Source organism: Lolium perenne, chromosome 5 (genome assembly GCF_019359855.2).
Source record: "Lolium perenne isolate Kyuss_39 chromosome 5, Kyuss_2.0, whole genome shotgun sequence".
NCBI classification, from domain to species: Eukaryota; Viridiplantae; Streptophyta; class Magnoliopsida; order Poales; family Poaceae; genus Lolium; species Lolium perenne.
In genome coordinates, this window is record NC_067248.2 from 101,936,495 (window position 1) to 101,952,817 (window position 16,323).

Sequence of the window (16,323 nt, forward strand, 5' to 3'; positions counted from 1 at the left end):
TAACCCCGCTTATCCCGTGTGTGAGTTCCATATCTTTTCCGTGTTTATAGTGATCATCGCTTTGACATTTGAGTTTTGGATCTTACCCACCCTTAACAACAAACTTGATTTCAGATTTCATCTTTTGGCTTTCCACCATACTCACCTAACACCATATTTGCTAGCTTTTGCGTGTGTCTTTGTGTGAGTGCCCGATACAATTGTTCTAACTCTTGGTTTGTTGGATCACCCCAATCTTGTCATACCACGGTAAGATTGCGAGGTAGTGTTCTTCCACTAACATACACCATATAGATATTGTCTTGCTAACATGTATAGCGACGAAGAAGATACGGAGGAGTACACGGAGCACTTCGAGGAGGATACCTCTTCAAGCACCGCGGATGTGGAGGAACATGTGGAGCTCTACACCGACTATGGCTCCGCAAGCATCGCCAACATGACCGTCATCGAGGAGCTCTACACCGACTATGGCTCCGCAAGCATCGCCAACATGGACGACATCGACGAGCTCTACATCGACACTTCCTCAACAAGCATGGACGACATGGTGGAGCACCACGACGAGGACGACATCGACCCAACCATGCATACCGCCGATGCTCCCACATACCCCTACTTGGCCAATGGAGCTACATATGAAGATCGAGGACCTCCACGACGGCATCATCATGTGGATCATCAAGAGCGTCCCCAACATATTCGGCATCGACACACTTCTCCGAGCTCCACAAGGCGCCATCATGAGAGTGCCTATACACAAGATCATCGACATCATGGACATCATATGGAGCATCAAGAGCGCCCTCAACATGAGCCATCACCTAGGCAAGGCAAGGACCGTCATCGACTCACACCATCTCATGATCGTCGTCGACCACCACCACCTCATGGTCTACATCGACATCCTTCCACACATGATCTTCGACGACACCACTCAAGACATGGTGATGAGGCAAGAAGACGAGAGCCTCGACATGAAGACCTTCCTCATAAGGCGACTTCCACCTCTTGCGCCACCACCACAATGGTCCCTACCTCGTCATATGCCTATGGACTCCGATGCTACAAGTGCAAGCAACAAGGCCACCTTCCACGGGAATGTCCCAATCTCCTATGTGAGGTGTGCAAGGCCAAGGGTCACGTGGCATGGCAATGCACAACGCCAAGCGCCAAGAAACTCTACTTCGACGAGCTCAATGCACAAGTCTCCAAGATGCCACCACTTGAGGACGACTTAGGAGGCGATGGAGTTGAGCATGGTGAGCATGGGATTCTCCCTTCACCCACGGAGGCGCATGGAGTTGAGATGGTTGAGCATGGGAAGTTCCCTTCAACCAAGGAGGCGCATGGAGATGAGCAAGTCGAGCCTACTCCTATATGCTTGATTGATGAGTTGGTACCAACCCCATGTGAGCATGAGAGCCACTTAGCCCACTTGAGCGAGAGTGAGAGTGAGTTGAGTGACTTCCACCCCATATGTGAGTTTGAGTGTTTCCATTTGGAGGACATGAGTGATACACAAAGTGAGTTGAGAGAGATAGATGATAGGTCCATGGAGGACATCGCATTTGCTAACACATTAACCTCTCCCTCGTTTGTGTCTTCTTATGTTGCACTAGGTTCCACGGAGGACGAGTTCCCGCTCATGGAGAAGATGTACATGGTGCATGAAGACGATGATATCTCACCATGCTTGCTCCAAGATGGACATGTCGACCACATGGATCCTCCTACTTCCACAACACCTACATCACATGAGTCGGCCTTCAAAGGTAACAACATAGGTGTTGATGATGCCATGATCCCACTAGTGGACATGATGACTTATGAGTGCATGCATGACCTTGATGATATATTTGCTACGTCACATGCTTCTTTCATGTTCCCATGTGATGCTTTGCTTGTTAACATTGTTGACCATGTGGAATTGATTGATTGTGATAACATGAACATGCCATGCTATGAGAGTTTCAATTTTTCTACCATTGCTTGCAACATGTCGACCACTTGCTCCTTACCATCTATTGCTTGCAATGATAATGACAAGGATGACATTAGCTTCCAAATGCTTTGTCCCAAATGTTTACACTCTACCATGATCCTTGCATCCAAGATTGCGAACAATTGCTCTTTCTTATGCTTGGTATGCAAGAATGCTTATTTCATTGTCCACGAGACGGCCCCCATAGCCTTCTCACTTTTTGATGATCATGAGTTACCACATGCCATGAATGCACCTTCTTGCCATATGCACCATCGCCATGCATTTCATAATATCTTGCTTGACACTAATGGTGATGTGCACAAGACATGGAACATCATGATGGATGATGTTTTCATCTACCATGCACACACGCTTTTTGTTCTCGCTATCGTGTGTATAGGTACACGGACGATCACTTCCACCGCTACGGAGCATGAGCTCACGAAACGCGCAATTGAGAGCTACCCCATCAAGGACCTAACCCGCGGGAATCACACCAAAGGGTATGTTCCCATAAGCCTTCACCCTCATGTGTTGCCGACGCTTCTTGACAAGTTTCCGGTTTGGTCCCATGCCTCGTCACCTCTTTTGCTTCTTATGCAACATATCTTGACATATCTTGTTGGCACAATGGTTGTTGTATGTCTTGATGAGATCATCATACACTCCGAGAATCTCAAGGACCATGTCATACATGTGAGAGACACCTTATGCACCTTGTGCCACAAGTTACACAAAAAGTTGCTCTCCTTTGGATTTCTCATTTCATCTTTGGCAATTGCAATGGATTCTTTGACACTTGAGGATACCCATACTCGGCTCACGCCAACCATACTTTCCCAAGCTAGAAGTCTCCATAGCTTTGCCATTGCACATAAAAATTTTGCCCCAAATTTTGCCGCCGATACTTGCCTTTTGATTGTTCCATTTGTGTGGGACAATGCTACACACAACATTTTTGACACCTTACAAAGCAAACTTTTACTTGCACAAATTTTTGTCCTACCACATTTTGGATACAACGACACTCTTTTGATCACCATTTTTGCCCAATGCCTTTTGGAGAAACGACTTGATGCTTCGTATTTGATTGAGAGCCTCTTGTTCGCCGGTCACCAAATTGGCATCCACAAGCTTTCCTTTTGCAAGTTGTTTTTCCCCTTGTTCTTCTTCGACCGAGACTTGGCCCCTCCACCACTACATGGGAGACCCGTTATGGACTACAACAAAGACGCCTGCACTACGACGAGCATCCCTAAGGACACAAGGGCACCTATACAAGTCCTTCCCGTCTACCTCATCGGTGAGGAGGAGCAAGAGTCGAGGACGACTCTTCCCCAAGGGGGGGAGATGATGCAACCCTGCCTATCGTCAACGCTACACCATGGTCAAGGAGTCCCCCAAGTGGACCAACAACACCAACCCCCGCCATATATGTCAAGGTGAACTCCTTCCTCTCGACACTCGACCTCGTCAATACCTTGGATGGAATGCTACCTCATGTCGGTGTGTTACATGTCATTAGGTACAAGAGTCATCGAGGAACTGGAGAGAAGGAACTCCCATGGTGCAAGGAAGAGGGAAGAAGAAGAATGAAGGAAGAAGGAAGGAAGATGAAGAAGAGGCGGGAGGAGGAAGACCAGCCGGTCAAAGGCCCGGTCGACCGGGCTCCTGACCAGACCGCCCGGTCACAGGCCCGGTCAACCGGGCTCCTGACCGGCCCGGCCGGTTTTCGACCGGAACGTCGACCGGTGCCATCCGGAAGCAGTCCCGGGGCTCCCGAGGCCCCGTCCGGTCACGTCCGGCCCAGAATCCGGTTTGGAACCGGATGGCCCGGTCCCAGGCCCGGTCTGACCGGCCCTACGACCGGATTCGTCGGGTTTGACCCACCAACTTGTAACTTTTCGACCCATGTCGCCTTGTATGCCTATATAAGACCCCAGCTCGCCCCCATAGCTGGTTAGACAAGATTTAGGCTTAAACATGACTTTGAGCTTTGTCTCCCTAGGGTTTCATCCCCTTTGTATCAAGGCACCCCATGTTGGATGATTGGATCTATGTGAGTGAGATTCTAGTGTAGCCCACTCTCTCTCCCTCACCTACCTCCATCCTCAACACCGATCTCTCACCCCGGGATTCTACCTCGAGTCTCTCCCGTGGTGATTCTATTGGCGTGGTCCATCGAGCCACGAGGGTAAGTATCGATTGTATCGGGTTGGTGTGCGTTGTGTTCTTCGCGTTCTTCGTGTTCTTCCGCCTCTCCCTCTCTTTCCCCTTTGATTCTTGGGTCATCCGTGAGATCGGGCCACACACGGGGTCTTAGACCTTAACATCTTGTGTAGTGGAAGTGTGCGGGCAAAACCACTCATTGGAGCTCACTTGTATCATGCTCTCAAGAGCTCTTTTTGTCAACTCGTACTCAATCGAGGTTGACATTGGAGTTTGGGTACCTACACACATGTTAGACAACAAGAACAACGTGTGTGCATGGTATATGAATACATCATCCATCATGATGCACCATTTCTTTTGCACATCACCATTAGCGGTAAGCAAGATATTATAGTAAACATGGTGAATATGCGGGGAAAACTTAGGAACATGCTCAACATGGATATATGCAAAGTCTCCAAAAGGTGAGAGAGCTATGGGGCAATCTCATTCACAAGCATATTAACATCATTGCAAACCAAGCATTGGAAAGAGCAATTATTCAACATTTTGGTTGCACTAATGGGAGAATATTGCAAGCATGTAGCACAAAACATGTTCAAAATTTCATCATTGTTGTCGACAAACCTAGGGAAAGAGCAATTGTTCGGGAAGGTTGTCACAACACAAGCATCATTATCAACATTGCAAGCAATACATGGGAAAGAGAAATTGTTCGACATATTGCAAGCAATATGATAGAAATCGAAACACTCATAGCATGGCATGGTCAAAGTGTCAGAAGCAACTACTTCCACATGATCAAGAATGGTGGCATCACAAGTATCACAAGGGAAAGTGAAAGAAGCATATGACATAGCAATAGGGTCATCCAACTCATGCAAGCACTCACAAATCATCATGTCCACTAGTGGGATCATGGCATCATCAACACCCATGTATGTACCTTTGTAGTCCCGCTCATATGAGGTAGGTCTTGTGGAAGTGGTAGGCTCGATGTGGCCTCCATGTTCATCTTCAAGCAACAAGCATGGTGTGATATCATCATCTTCATGCACCATGTACATCTTCTCCATGATCGGCGTCTCGTCATCCATGGAACCTAATGAGACACAACGAAACACACTAGAGGTAGAGGGTAAGATTTTTAGAATTGAAAATGGCCTCACATGACCTATCAACTACCACTCTCATCTCACTTGGTGCATCACTCATGCTCTCGAAGTGGAGGCACTCATCAAGCTCACATATAGTGGAGTCACTCATCTCACATATAGTGGAGTCGCTCATCTCACATATAGTGGAGTCCCTCATCTCCATGGTAATGGCGTCGTCGATGTCCGAGCAACCTAGCAAAGAGGAAGACAACACAAGAGGAGTAGAGGTTAAGTTGTTAGAAATCGAAACATCCTCACTCGACTCATGGGGTGTATCACTCTTGCTCTCAAGGTGTTTGAAGTATGCGTTGCACTCGGCTTTTTCTTTGGGTGTCATTTGGGCTTCTCGAGCATCTAGCTCGGCGAAGTATGCTCTCATCTCGGCTTGCTCTAGTGGGGTCATCATGTGTATATCTCACTAGGAAGGTGTATATGTATGTGGTGGAAGGAAAGCTACACAAGTATCCCACCTTTTAAGAAAGTATCGAAAAAATGGTTCAAGTCAAGAGCAAAGCCAAAATGTATCGGGGTTACTCACACACACACTCAATGATGAGGCCTAAGGCCACGTGTGTTGCCCGATCTCACGAATTGACCGAGGGAAAGGCGGGGGAGAGGAAGAACACGAAGAACACGGCGAAGAACACGATGAACACACGCGAACGCACGCAACACAACCCGATACAATTCGGTTTACTCCCGATAGCCCGAACCACTATCCCGATAGAATCCCTCAAGGAGAGACACGAGGTAGAATCCCTGAGAGAAAGACCGATATACGATCTATGGAGTCACACGACTGAGAGACCGCGGTAGAATCACAAGTGCGAAAGATAAATCATATAAGGAGTGCCTTGATACAACTCATAGATTTGTGTCTAAGAGAGGAGGGGGTTTCCCTAATCCCAAAGGGATGGTGGAGGCATAAGCCAAGTTCTCACTCAAGTTATGTCTTACCTAATGAATGGGGAGGTGGGAGCCTATATATAGGGAGCCACCAAAGGAGGGGTAGTTTAGGCATACAAAGGGATAAAGGGTTCAGATTTGATGCTCTTTGCAGTGGGGCGTCAGGGCTAGCACAGGTAGGGCGGCAGGGCCGTCATCCTCAGGCGTAGTGGCGGTGCGGCAGTGCCGGTCTTCCTGGCGCGTCTCCTTATCCTCGACGTTCTCTTCCATGCTTCCACGACCTCGGCCTTGAGTCCTCGAGCCTCCATGGTGTCGTCCACTTCCTCCGTACTTGGCGATGTGTTCCTATCATGGTCATATGAAGGAGGATGAAGTAGCATACCATTCATGAGAGACAATTGTAGGCACGATAAAGGAGAAGATTCACCTTTGCGTGACGTGTCGGCGTTGACGCACATGATGCGGTGGAGACCGAAGGTCGCCCCGTATCACTCAAAGCACACGCAAAAGGCTAAGAACTCTATATGGTGGTGGGTAAGGGGTGGATAGCAAACGAAAAAGATCAACAGAAAAGTCTATTGTCAAATGTGGGTAAGATCCAAAAGCAAATGTCAAAAGTGGTGATCTATGTCAAGGAAACACGGAAACACACACAAAGGAGAACAATGGGGTTAGCGCGACCAAGGAAGTGAGCAAGTGACAAAGATGGTCCTAACGAAGACTATATGCTCGGTGTCACGCCAACACAAGAGAGACCGTAGCTCGGTTGCATCAGAGGGAAGCAACAAGATTTGCACAAATGCCACTCTTCTCTTTCTCTCTTTGCGCTTAGAAGCTTTGGACTCCTTTGTATCGGTGGCACACACACTTTTTTTTCTTTTTTTTTCTTTTTTTTCACTCTTTTTTTCTATGCTTAGAAGTTTTCTTTTTCTCTATGTCACACTTTTTCTTCTTTTTGTGTATCTTTCTCACCGAGCTTGCTTCGGAGCTTTGCTCAACACAACGCACACACACCCTCTCACGGTCGTGACACTTGTGCAATGCTTCGCAACACTCGGAAAGCCACTCTCAATGGGATAGGTACGCAAAGGAAGAAAGGGGCTACAAGGGGTAGGGGAGGCAAGTTATACCTATTGACGTTAGGCGGTGTCAAGCACACGAACTTGCGATGATGGTGATGACGATGATGTCGAAGGTGCGCCGGAATCCGGGGTGCCGATGTCGTTGTCGCGGTGTTGATGTAGGCGCGGAAGCAGTTTTCACGGACAAAAGACACTCCAAAACGGAAACCGGGCAAATTAAGTCAATGCCCGAGAAGTTGGGTCGAAACGAGCGGTCAAAAGCTGGGTTCCAAAAATCGTCAAAAATTAGAGATGGATTATGTGGAGTATTTAGGGGATGCTGTTAAAATTTGGAGTCAAACGGGCTCCGGAAAGTTGTCAAAATTTGGGGCAAAAAATGGAGTCAAAATTGACCGAAACGTGGGTCAAAATTGCGAAATCCGGTCGGGGGGCCTGTTTGACCGGATCCTGGGCCGGACCATCCGGCGTGCCGCCCGGTTTGGCTCCGGTCCGGTTGCCGCCCGGTTTGCCTCCGGTCCGAGCTGAGGAATCGATGGCGTGCGTGGGCGGTCGAGACAAACGGAACCAGGGACGCGTGCTGTATGTGGAGATCGAAGCCAAGGAGGAGCTGGGCGTGCTTGGCGTGTAGGTGCGTGAGCGGCAGTTGGTGCGGAGCGGGATCAAGGTGGTTGCGCGCGGGGTGTTGGTTGCGGGCTCGTGCGCACGGTGGTGTAGCGGCGCGGTGGTAGGCGACGGTTGCTTGGCGCGGGTGTGGCCTTGGGCGAGGCTGGCGGAAGTGGTGGCGGCGCGTGCTGGCCAGGGCGCGGGCCAGGCGGCGGCGGGGTGTGCTGCTGGGTGCGTGAGCTGCTGTTGGCGTGCGCGCGCGGACGGAGCTAGCGGCAGTGGGGCAAGCGGAGGCGGGCGGCGCGGCAAGAACTGGAGGCGTGATGCGATGCGGCGGCGTGGTTTGGCCTGGTGGTGGCGCGCGTGCTGCAGCGGACGACGGGTGTTGGGCCAAGCGTTTGGAAGCCCGAACGGAGGTGGCCTGGCTGGTGTGATGCGCGAGCTGGGAACAACACGCAGGAAGAGTTCGTCCTCATGAACAGCACGAAGAACAGCAGATTGTCAGATTTCTCAAGGAATAGGTCAAATTGGAGCACGAAAATTGGGGAAGACGTAGATCAACCACTATAACATCAGATTTGTGGACCAAAACCACAAAAAACGCCACAAATTCGCAGATCAAATTTCGAGCTATTTTTTGGGGCAATTTTTTGGGAAATTTTTTGGACGAAATTGGAGAGATTCGAGGGTCAAATTCGTGGCAACCTTTGCTTTGATACCATATGAACAAGCCCTAAGGGCTCGGTTGTGGCCCGATCTCACGAATTGACCGAGGGAAAGGCGGGGGAGAGGAAGAACACGAAGAACACGGCGATGAACACGATGAACACACGCAAACACACACCAACCCGATACAATTCCGGTTTACTCCCGATAGCCCGAACCACTATCCCGATAGAATCTCTCTAGGGAGAGACACGCGGTAGAATCCCCGAGAGGAAGATCGGTATACGATCGGTTGAATCACACGAGTGAGAGACCGATGGTAGAATCACAAGTGTGAGAGACTAATCAAATAAGGAGTGCCTTGTACAATAGATTTGATAATCTAAAGAGGGGGTTCCCTAATCCCAAAGGGATGGTGGAGGCATGAGCCTAGTTCTCTCAAGTTCAACTCTAACCTAATGAAGGGGGAGGTGGGTGCCTATTTATAGGGAGCCACTAAGGAGGGGTAGTTTAGGGAAACAAGGGGGTACATGGGCCTTGGCCCGCATTGACTTGTGGCAGGCGCCTTCTCTTCCTGGCGTCCTCGGACGCTCTTCTTCCTTCTTCTCTTCCATGCCTCCGTGACCTCGGCCTTGAGTGTGGTTCTTGTCGTTGACGCACATGATGAAGCAAAGACCGTAGGTCGGGCTGCATCATACATGGAGTCCCGAAGACTATTGTTTCTGATCGTGACGTGAAGTTTATGAGCTACTTCTGGAAGACGCTTTGGAGAAAGCTGGGGACAAAGCTGCTTTTTAGCACTACTTGTCATCCCAAAAATGATGGTCAAACTGAAGTGGTGAATAGAACATTGTCACAACTGCTGAGATCCATGATCAAGAAGAACCTGAAGGAGTGGGAAGAGTGTTTGCCGCATGTGGAGTTTGCTTACAACAGGGCGGTACACTCTACCACGGAGCTGTGTCCTTTTGAGGTGGTGTATGGTTTCAAACCCATTACTCCACTTGACTTGTTGCCTTTGCCCATACATGAGAGAGTCAATATGGAGGCATCCAAGAGGGCAGATTTTGTGAAGAAAATTCATGTGAAGACTAAAGAGTTGATCGAGAAGAAAGGCAAGAGCAATGCTGCAAGGAAGAACAAGAAGCGCAAGGAGATGTTGTTCAAGCCTGGTGATTTGGTCTGGGTACATTTTCGCAAGGATAGGTTCCCACAGCTTAGGAAGTCTAAGTTGAAGCCTCGTGGTGCTGGTCCTTACAAAGTGATTGCCAAGATCAATGATAATGCATACTCAATAGATCTTCCAGAAGATGAGTTTGGTGTCAGTAATTCTTTCAATGTCGCTGATTTGACACCATATGACGGAGAAGACCTTGGAGCGTCGGGGTCGACGCCTTTTGAAGGGGGGGGGGAGATGATGAGGACATCCCTACCTCACTACTACCTCTGTCATTGCAAGATGAAGATGAAGCTGTGAAGCTCAAGTCCAATGAAGTTAGTATTGGACCAATGACACGAGCTCGTGCGAAGCTACTTAAACAACAGGTGAACTTGTTCCTAAACGATACTTTGATCAATGAGAATTTTATACTACCTAAGTCGTATTACTTATGTATGATCAGGTATGAGGAGGAACCAAGCATCGCACGAGGAGGAGAGGAGCAGCTGGACAAGAAGCTGGACGTGAAGCTGGACATGGAGCTGGACGTGAAGACATCCCATGGACGCGCGAGGGAGGAGCGGGAGGAATGCGCGAGAGGAGGAGTTCTTCAGGCCGGTCCTAGGCCCGGTCAGACCGGCCGTGGCGCCGGACCGCCCGGTCACAAACCGGATTCCACGCCGGTGCCATCCAGGCCAATCCCGGGGCCTTAGACGCTTCGTCCGGATCAGCCCGGTGCCAGATCTGGTTGCCGACCGGACCGCCCGGTCCCAGACCCGGTCAACCGGATTTCCCACCGGCCGAGTCCGAGTCTGTCTCGACCAGATCTGTTCTGGGTCGGTTATTTTCGTACTTTTTCGACCAGAGGTCTTCTTGGACGCCTATATAAGTCCATAGGACGCCCCCAAAGTTGCTTTAGACCACGTTTAAGATAAACCCTAGTTCTTAGTTGTTTGCTATGCAAAACTATTGAATCCCAACTCTCCAATTCGTTGCGATCTGGAGTTTTATTGCTACTGAAAGTTTGTGTGATCTGCTGTTCCATTGGGGATTAGAAGATTGCAATCTACCGCTTCGTGGTCGGCGGCTACGTGCGCAAGTGTGTAGAGTTGCGAATATCTTGCAGGGTTGAGAACTGTTGCATTGGCTACAGGAATCAATCGAGAGACTTCGTCGGCGTCATACAAGTTATCTACACCATATCATCGATTCCCTCCGCTGCATTCATCCATTGTGTTCATCACCACCGTCGCTTACTGAGAAGATCGGGCCACCCCTTATCATCTTGGTATCAGATTTCCAGTTTTCCTCGGTAAGCCATCCACAATCCACCCCATAGTTGAGTTGTGAGTGTTTTCCTATACAGAAAAAGCCAAAAATATTAGGGTTAGGGTTTGCCATCGCCATAGCTTGCACTAATTTCGAGTTTTAGTTGCTTTTCGTAGTTGTTTTTGCGTCACTTTCTCTTTCATCTAGTATTTTAGGGTTTGAGTTTACTCTATCATCTTGTGTTACTTTGTCGTCTAGTGTCAGTTTGTGTTACTCCGAGTCCACATAGCGTACAGTGTGCTTGTTCCCAACCATAGACACAGCCTTTCGATATACGTGACTAGGAACTTCCCCAGAAGAGACTAGTTTTACCGCTCGACAGACTACTCATTAGGGTTTTGGTGCTTTGCATATCTTGTTGGCCGTGTTATCAAGGAGTTGCGTCATAAAAAAACAAAAAAAAGAGAGAAAATAGAAAAGAGCAAAAAGAGCTACATAGTTGCGTGTGTTACAAAAAGAAAAATACAAAAAGAAAAGTGTGTGCTAGTTGAATTCAAGTGAAGGCCTAAGTTTTCTTTACTGCACCTGTAGTTGAGCAATCTTGTGCCTGTCTCATTGAGCTTTGCTAGCGTCTCTCGAGTGCATTGCAACCTTTCATCCATATAGTTGCATTGCCACATTTATCGCCTTGTGTGAGTATCTTGTGGTTGTCTACGGTCAGCGCTAGAGCTTGTTATTGGTGCAAATAGGTAGCCTACCTACAGCCCCACATATATCCTGCTTAGTCGTGTGATTGTTCTTATACCCTTGATATTCGCTTCGCTACATCCGTGCATTAGTCCGTCAATCCAAGTTGGTAAGCAATACTAATTCACTTTGGAGCGGTAAGATTCACCTTTCTTATCAGTTTTGAGTGAGTTGTGAGAGTACCACCAAAGATTTTTGTTTAGTGCACTAACCTACTAATCATGTCTTCCTCTGAGTTCAATGTGATGCAGAAAAAGAATCCGTCTACACCGGTTACTTGGATGGAATATGAGGCTCTTCGTGATCACCTCACACGTGAACTTCGTGTTACTACGGAGACATTTGATACTGAAATTCAGGGTGTCAACTTGAAGGTTGATGAGGCTACTACGGCTATTAACACTGTTCAAACATCGATGACGACTCTTCAAGAAACTATGAATACTTTGACGCAAGCTGTCCAGGATATCCGTACTATGGTACAACAACAACCACAACAACCACTTGATGAAGATGGCAGTGTCAATGGTGACAATGCGGATGCTGCTGCTGCTCAAGGCATGGGACGTGGTGTTGGTCGTGGTCTTCCACGTGGCGTCAATCGTGGTTTTGTTGAAGTTGGATCCCGCCGTGTTCCTCAACAACAAGACGATGGTTTGGGTAAGCCCAAGTTCTCAATTCCCAGATTTGAAGGAGGTACTGATGTTGAAGAATATCTTACATGGGAGCTGAAAATTGAGAGATTATGGCGTTTACATCCTGATTATACTGAAGATAGGAAGATCAAACTTGCTTCCTCTAAATTTGATGGTTACGCATTGCGTTGGTGGGATGCTCTTGTTCAGGATCGAGAAGAAGATGGTGAGCTGCCTATTATCACGTGGCGTACTATGAAGGCGGCGATGAGAGCACGTTTTGTTCCTACCAATTACTTGCGTTCTGTGTTTGACAAGTTGACCCAATTGAAGCAAGGTGTTATGACAGTTGATGCTTATTATATGGAGATGGAGATGCTCATGCAGCGTGCCCGTGTCCGTGAGTCTTTGGAGATGACACTGCAGCGTTTTCTCAATGGACTCAGATTTAATATCAAAGGCATTGTGCGTCATCATAAATATGCTACAATGAATGAGTTGCTACATCATGCAAGAGAAGCTGAGTCACAGTTGGCTGAAGAAGCGCAACAGAGGGGCCGTGCTACAGGCGCAGGGCGTTACACGCCTAGGCCGCCGCCTTCTACGGCGCCATCTACACGTCCTACGGATGTTCCTTCTTCGTCTAGCAAGCCGGTGTCCAATGTGTCCAACACAAAGAGGCTCGTCCCTGCAGCAAGTGGAACTGGTTCTAGTATGTCTACAGCGCGCAACCGTGATATGCTTTGTCATACATGTGGTGGCAAGGGTCACTTCAAGAAGGATTGTCCTAACCGCAAAGTTATGATCATTAATGAGGACAATGAATATGAAACTGGAGACGATGCTGATCCGGATGCTCCGGAAGATGATGATTATGACAGCGATAGTTTTGATGCTTATCCTTCAGAAGCTCAAACTATAGTTGTTTCACAGCGTGTTCTCAATGTGCAGCCTAGTGCATCTACGCAGCGCTGCAATTTGTTCCAAACAAAGGCACTTGTTGGTCCTGATAAAGCTTGCAAGGTTATTATTGATGGCGGAAGTTGTCGCAATTTAGCAAGCAAAGAGTTATGTGCCAAGCTGAAACTGAAGTATCTACCGCACCCGCATCCATATTATATTCAGTGGTTGAGCAATAATGGTGAGATGAAGGTGAGCCACATGGTGCGTGTTGATTTTGAGATTGGACCGTATTAAGGATTCCATTGACTTTGATGTGGTTCCTATGACGGTGTGTCATCTCTTGTTGGGCCGGCCATGGCTCTATGACCGTTCTGTGCAACACAATGGCCGCGCAAATACATATCACTTGGAGTTCAAGGGCAAGAAAATTAATTTACAGCCTATGTCACCACAACAGATTGTCAATGAGTCTCGTCAGAAGATTGAAGTCAATTTGGAGGATGCATCCATAGATAGGCGAGAGAATTGTAATACCGTGTGTGATATAACGAAAAGTGAGCGAGTGCATTCCTTAGTTTCATTAGCCACCAAAGAAGACATGAAAGAATTTAGTGAGGATCCTACGGCCATGCCTCTTGTGCTTTTGTACAGGGGTACGGTTTTGGTTTCTAATGACATGACCCCTCTTCCTCTTGGTGTTTCTAATGTTTTGCAGGAATTTGGCGACGTGTTTCCGGAGGAGGTACCCGCAGGACTACCACCATTGCGAGGTATTGAGCATCAAATTGACTTGATTCCCGGAGCTTCGCTGCCCAATAGGGCGCCATATCGCACTAATCCCGAAGAAGATACAGAAGCAAGTACAAGCGCTACTCGACAAAGGTTATATCCGCATAAGCCTTAGTCCTTGTGCTGTTCCTGTTATTCTAGTTCCTAAGAAAGATGGTACTTGGCGTATGTGCGTAGATTGTAGAGCTATAAACAACATTACTATTCGATATCGTCATCCTATTCCCCGTTTAGAGGATATGCTAGATGAATTGAGTGGTGCTGCTGTGTTCTCTAAAATTGATTTGCGTAGTGGTTATCATCAAATTAGGATGAAAGAAGGGGATGTGATGCGGGGTGGCTTTCGGACACCTCCGCACCAAGACCATCAAGTGCAACCCCGCCTATCGTCGACGCTACACCATGGCCAAAGAGTCCCCCAAGTGGACCTTCAACCCTAAACCACGCTACACGCGACAAGGTGAACTCCTTCCTCTCGATACTCGACCTCGTACATACCTTGAATGGAATGCTACCTCATATCGGTGTGCTACATATCATTAGGTACAAGAATCATCGAAGAACCGGAGAGGAGGAACACCCATGGTGCAAGGAAGCGAGGGAAGGGAAGAGGAGCCATTCATCATGGTGCAAGGAAGAAGGAAGAAGAAGAAGAAGAAGGAGGGAAGAAGGAAGGAAGAGGAAGAAGAGGCGGGAGGAGGAAGGCCGGCCGGTCCCAGGCCCGGTCAACCGGCCCTATGACCGGCCCACCCGGTCCCAGGCCCGGTTGACCGGCCTCCTGACCGGCCCGGCCGGTTTCGACCGGATTCTACGCTCGTGCCATCCGGACGCAATCCGGGGCACCCGAAGCCCCGGCCGGTCACCGCCGGTCCAGATCCGGTTTGACCGGATGGGCGGTCCTGTGCCCGGTCCAACTGCCCCGTGACCGGATTCGTCGGGTTTGACCCAACCACTTGTACCTTTTCGACCCGTGTCGCCTTGTATGCCTATATAAGACCCCAGCTCGCCCCCATAGCTGGTTAGACAAGATTTAGGCTTAAACATGACTTTGAGCTTTGTCTCCCTAGGGTTTCATCCCCTTTGTATCAAGGCACCCCATGTTGGATGATTGGATCTATGTGAGTGAGATTCTAGTGTAGCCCACTCTCTCTCCCTCACCTACCTCCATCCTCAACACCGATCTCTCACTCCGGGATTCTACCTCGAGTCTCTCCCGTGGTGATTCTATTGGCGTGGTCCATCGAGCCACGAGGGTAAGTATCGATTGTATCGGGTTGGTGTGCGTTGTGTTCTTCGCGTTCTTCGTGTTCTTCCGCCTCTCCCTCTCTTTCCCCCTTTGATTCTTGGGTCATTCGCGAGATCGGGCCACACACGGGGTCTTAGACCTCATCATATGGTATCAGAGCCAGAGAGACCTCATCATATGGTATCAGAGCCAGAGATACCTCATCATATGGTATCAGCAGCTTTTGGTTTCCGCGAATTTGACCCCCCACCCACCCAATTTCGTCTCTAAAAATTTTCCCCAAAAAATCCCCAAAAAATAGCCCTAATTTGCCTTTGGATGGATCTGCGATTTGGTTGCGTTTTGAGTGGTTTTGGTCCATGGATTTGGTGTTGGAGTGCTTGATCTACTATCTCCCCAACTTTTAGCCCCCAATTCCATTGTTTCCCCTCCGATTTGGTCAATTTGGTCGATCTTCGTGAAGAACAGGAGAGAGAAACTGCGTCCCGGTTGAGAAATCCGGCAAACACCACCGCGGCCCCAACAAACACCGCCGCATCCGCAAGAGCATCGACACCACCACCACCGGCTTACCACCGCCACCACCGCCAAGCTACTTTGACCGTTTTCTTCCGCTAACTTGTGTTTGCTTGTTCCGGTTTGAGTGCCTTGTTTGTGAAACTAACCCGCAGCTCCGACGCAAGCGAAGACATCCTCGGCACCCCGGACTTGCAAACGTACTCTTGACACCACCGCCATCATCGCAAGTTGTGTGTTCATCACCGCCTAACATCTTAGGTATAACTTGCATCACCTTGTAACCCCTCTTCTTTTGCGATCTATCCTATCGAGCATTGCTTATCTAGTGTTGCGAGACATTGCACGTGGCCCCGATTGTGAGGTGTGTGTGTAGTGTGGAGTCAAGCTTCTAAGCATAACTCGTGTGGCAAGATAGCAAAAGCGAGCTAACGCTAACATAGTGCGAGAAAAAGCCGCCAAAACACAAAAAGAGTGCAAGTGCAC